Raw genomic sequence first — 5,767 nt, forward strand, 5'->3', positions numbered from 1 at the left:
CATTTGGTATGTAATAACCATTACACTATTTTTCTTTATCTTTATTTTCACTTTTGGTATGTATTATATTTTTTACCATTTGATGTATATATTCATTTCCATTTATGTAAATATTCGCTATACCTCAATTTGTATATATTAAGTTTAATTTTCGTAATTTACTTCATAAATTCTTGAACTCGGGCTTAAGGCGACCCCTCGAGCCTGAGAAATCGGGCATACCTGATCTCGACCGTATACAGATAGTCCCCGCATTTCTTAGAGTAAGACGATAAGAAACGGTTTGATCTTCGATGTTCCGATGCCTTGATCATGATGTCAATCTCGTGATGTCAGCGGCTGAAATATCTGAAAAGTCATTTCCGCATAGTTCCCAAGGTCATTAATTGAAAGCGGCTGATGGTCGGCTATTTCGGCTTCCCCAACACGCTTAAGCGGCCTCTATAAATAGGCCAACTTCACGATTTTGCAAACTTTACTTCTTAAATCATTCTTAAAATCCTTTTTAACTCTTTCAACTTCTTTGAGTTAACCCTTCTCTCAATTTTTTCTTACTACAACATCTACTCCTTCTCTTCTCTGGAATTTACAAAACGCAATGGCTAAAACATCTAAAACTGTCCCTCAGAAAGAAAAAACTTCTTCATCATCACGGCCGGCCAGAGGTAGGGCAGTGGTGCCACCTCGTATCGAGGAGTGTATTCCCCCGCCGTGCGAACTAACTTCTAATTTCAAAATCGATAAACCTGCATNTTGGGTCCTGTAGATCCAGCTCTGGGTCCCATAGACCTAGTGATTCTTGATTTTTGCAAACAATACCACGTAACGCTTGGCCAGATCTACCCTTCATTCTGGCGCATCGTCAACCTAATCAGATACTTCTCGATCTTGGTCAAGGGGATGCCTTTTACCCTCGACCACCTGATCAGCTATACAGCCCTCGCCTTTATCGAGGCGGTCTGATAAAGGTGCAATGCCGATCCACGAAATCTCTCTTCTCCAGCATCGATGAGGACAAGGACCGAGGATGGATGAGCCAGTTTGTCCAAATCAGGACCTCCGACCTGATTTCTGCTGAGAGGATTCCACTCCCCGAGGAATGGAACATGAAATATAATTACAGGTTTATCGATAGTGACTTTATATTCAGCTTTCCCTACTCTTTCTCGACCTCATCCTTTTTCGATCTAATCCTTTTCTGATGATGTAGCTGTTGCTTGGTTTCCTGGTGCGGTCCCGGACCTCGAAGGTTGGGTTCGGCAACTGGCCTCTACTTCTTTATACGCGGAACACAGTTGGCGTGACCTGGCCAAGGGTCGATGGGAGGCTAGAAACCATGGCGAGTTCTCTTGTGCATACTTACGTTTCGTAGTTTAATACTTACTTTATCTTTATGCAGGCCTCAGAGACACCGTTGCTATGCGGCCGGCCCCGCCCGGTGAAGAAGAAATCCCAAAGCCCTCCAAGGAAAAGAAAAAAAAGAGGGGATCGCCTGCAAATTCCTCGAAGCCAAAGAAAAGCAAGGCTCGAAAGCCTAAGGCCGATACCGTGGTCCTGTCTCCAGAAATGGCCCAACGCCTTCGGGATAAGAATGAAGAGGGGGAAGATGATGACTGCCTGTTGGTAGTTCGGAAAAGAGGAAGCACTGATGCTTCGAAGACCGCTGAACCGATGGTGGCTGATGTGGTTCATTCTCGAACTAAAGAAATCTCGGAGGGGAGTTCGAGCAAAGTCCCCGAGCCATCGAGCAGCAAAAGAGCACCACGTCTTGAAGGTCATTTGGAGGGTGAGACCGAGGGGCCCGATTCCGAGGCCCTCCAAAGAGAAGATAATATCCCTAGTGGGTCACTTGGATAATTAACGTAGATGAATCACCACCTGGTTCTGAGTTCTCCGAGGGGCAATTACGAGATGCCCGGAACATGAGAACTCCCGATGTGGGAACGAGCCACGAAGGGAATGATATTTTTTGAGAGTGCCTTGCTGGGGTCGAAGATGGTCCCGACCCAGATGCTTCATTTATTTTTTATGAGGCCCAACGGCTTTTCAAACAAGTAAGTTTTTGCCCTTAAATTACGCCTGCACTTTATCCTTGTTGTTCTGTGTCTAACTTTTCCCTTTTGTGAAGGCTGTGACGCAACATCAAGAAGCATTTTCCAAGTCTCAAACTGACCTTGCTCGATGTGAGGCCGAGCTCAAGAAGCTCGCGGAAGAGGGATGACCTTAAGCATCTTTATGTACAGAAAGAGGAGGAGGTCAGGGATCTTTGAGTTGAGTTGGCGAAGGCTCATCGAGAACAGACCGAGCTTATTGAAAAGGTAATATACCCTTTGAGGATTTTTTATGCATTTATCCGGTTAGGTGACTAACACTTCAACTTTGCAGGCCCAACAGAAGGGTGAGCTGGTGGAGCAGCTTCGAGAGAAGCTCAAGATGAAGGATGCCGAGACCCTAAGATGGAAGCAATGTATGGACCGTCTTGCCTCAGTGAAAGGTACTCTTTGGGAGCAGCTGACTTTAATTGAACGCCAGCTTCAAAGTGCAAAATGAGGAAATCTTGGCCCGAAGCCACAAAATCGAGGAGCTCGAAGCTAAATCTGCTGCTGAGCTTGCAAAGGCCAAATCTGATGCAGAGGCATTTGTGTCTTCGTATCGAGCTGACGCTGAAGCCGCTAACACTCGAGCACAGGAGATCTCCGCTGCGGTCGAAGTTAAGTTATCATGTGCTCTCGACCATTCCAGGCGACAGTCTCGGAGAGAAACCCTCGAGGAGGTGCACGCTCGTGGCTTCGACCTCTCAGCCGACATTGAAAAAGCAAAGACTTTGGAAGATGAGGCTGCCGCTTTGCTCTCTAATGATGAGGATTTTGCTAGTGGCTCCGAGAGCGGAGGAGATGAAGATGAAGTCCCCGAGGAGGAGGTTCTCGAAGATGCGGTTCCCGAAGATGCAGCTCCCGAGGATGTGGCTTCCAGAAATGTGGTTCTCGAGGATGTGGCCCCGAAGTAGATTAGGTACCTTATTTTGTTTTTTTTGTAAGGGCCCCTCGTGGGTATTGTAAATATCTTTTGTAAACATCTCTTATAAATATAAAGAATCTCTTTGCTTCATCTTCGATTTGTATTGAATTCTGTTTCGTCTTCATTTGTGAAAAAGTTTGGTGTTATAACTCTAATGATCAGTCCGAATATTGGCTTCGACTCAGAATATAATAAACCCTTAGATTTTTTATTGATCGATGGGCGATCTTTATAATAGAATACCTCTTAAGGCTTCTACTAATCCTCGAGCTAAGCTTAAGTCGAGTTGACGCGAGCTCGGGATGATGGGACTCTTGAGTCCGAGTTGAGTGAGAGTGAGGTCTTGAAATCTATATGTTTTGGCCCTTAGGCCTTTTTATATCGTCCTTTAGGCTCTTTTAGGTTGGCCCTTAGGCTCTTTTAGGTCGGCCCTTAGGCTCTTTAAGTTGGGCCACTTCGGCCTCTGAGACGGCTTATAATTTTTCCCTCTTTTCGGCTAAAAGACTTAGTTAAAATTTCTTTATGCCTTAGCATGTGTTTTTTGTACCCGTTGGGTTTCTCAAAGGTTCGATCGATCGAAACCTTATTTGTAATTCATTTGTATAACGATAATCGAATACCTCTTGAGGTTTTTTCGAAGGCTGATGTTATCGAAGCCTTTAAATTATTTGAGGGCTGATTTTATCGAAGCCCTTTATCATTTGCTTTTGCCGAGGGTAGACTGATTTAATCGGTTTTTCAAAGTGTTTGAAGACCTTTAATTTATGGCGGAAGTCGGACGTCTCCGAGCCGCATTATTTCGGCAGTAGCCTTTTTATATGACCGTAGTATTTAATATGGCCGTAGCCTTCGGGCATGTCTCTTGGACTTGTTTCCCGATAACTTTTCAAAATTGTTCGAAAGGTTAGTCCCGGAGTATGATGGCCTTGGCCTTTATATCGAGGGGATGCCTCTTTGAGGTCTTATGAGTTCGAGTTTTCGATGACTCGGATGTGTTAACTATCGATGATAGTCCCCGAGTATTCGGGGTGCATTTGCTTTCTAGATCTTGAGCCGTTTCTCATAGAATTATAAGTATGGAGCTCGTATGATAGTAGACTTCTTTGAGACACAAAGTGTTTTGATATAGAAAGAATGCTTCTTTGAATAATTTATACATGCGTACATGTTTTGCCGTTCGGGGCTCAACTATTCTACATGGACACAGTTCATCTGACCGTTTGGCCCATTACAAAGTTCTCCTATCGAGGCCCTCTTTGGCGTGAATATTTTCCTCAAAAATATAACCTCTGAGGATGATGCCCCCCAGTATTTGAGGTTGATTGAAAAGAAGCCTTGGATAGTGTTGAGTTCTCCTTTGGTAGCACATAGTTGTTGCCTCGTTTAAAACCTCGCCGGTAAAACCCTTTTGGGACAAAATCTGATCTAAGGGAAAAAGAGTGCAACACGTGCTTTAAAACCTAAGGTCTTTGTGTAGAAAGGTGTCTTCGATATCTTCGATTGATCATCTGCAATGGATTAGTTTCAAATTCAAATGGACAAAAGGAGAAAGTCATCCCTTAGCAATAGTATCGTTTGAGTAGTGATACGTTCCAATTGTTTGGCAGTTGTTCACCTTCCATTGTGCTAAGTTTGTAAGACCTTTTACCGACAACTTCGATGATTAGGTACGGTTTTTCCCAATTCGGGCCTAGTTTCCCTTCATTTGGGTCTCGAGTATTGAGGGTGACTTTTCATAGAACTAAGTCCCCGATTCCAAAGTGTTGAAGGTTGGTCCTTCTACTGTGGTATCTCTCGATTCTTTGCTTCTGCGCGGCCATCCGAATAAGTGTTGCCTCTCATTTTTTATCTAATAGCTCGAGGCTAGTATTCATAGCCTCGTGATTTGACTCCTCCAATGCATGTCGAAACCTGGCGCTGGGTTCTCCGACCTCGACAGGGATTAAGGCCTCGGAACCATATACTAAAGAGAATGGGGTGGCCCCTGTGTTGGACTTCGATGTCGTTCGATACGCCCAAAGGACCTCGGGTAGGACTTCTCTCCATTTTCCTTTTGCATCATCCAACCTTTTCTTTAGGTTTTGGATGATAGTTTTGTTTGTTGACTCAGCCTATCCATTCCTGGATTGGTGGTATGGTGTTGATAAGATCCTCTTTATTTTGTGCGCTTCGAGGAACCCCGTTACCTTGCTGCCGACGAATTGCTTTCCATTATCACATACAATCTTGGCAGGTATCCCGAACCGGCATATGATGTAGTCCCAGATGAAGTCAATAGCTTCCTTTTCTCTGACCTTCTCGAAGGCCTGTGCTTCCACCCATTTAGAAAAATAATCAGTCATAAACAAAATAAATTTAGCTTTACCTGGGGCCATTGGTAGAGGGTCGACTATGTCCATTCCCTATTTCATGAAAGGCCACGGGGATAGGACTGAGTGGAGTTGTTCTCCGGGCTGATGGATCATCGGTGCAAACCGTTGGCACTTATCACATTTTTTAACAAACTCATTAGTATCCTTTTCCATGCTATCCCAGTAATATCCTGCTCTGATAATTTTGCGAATCAAAGACTCGGTGCCGGAGTGATTCCCACAAGTACCTTCGTGGATTTCTCGTAGAACATAATCGGTGTCCCCCGGACCTAAACATACTGCTAATGGTCCATCAAACGTTCTCCTGTACAATGTTCCATCTTCATCTAATGTGAACCTAGCAGCCTTGGTTCGTAGGGCCCTCGATTCTTTGTGGT

The sequence above is a fragment of the Nicotiana attenuata genome, unplaced genomic scaffold, assembly GCF_001879085.1.
Source record: "Nicotiana attenuata strain UT unplaced genomic scaffold, NIATTr2, whole genome shotgun sequence".
Lineage (NCBI taxonomy): Eukaryota > Viridiplantae > Streptophyta > Magnoliopsida > Solanales > Solanaceae > Nicotiana > Nicotiana attenuata.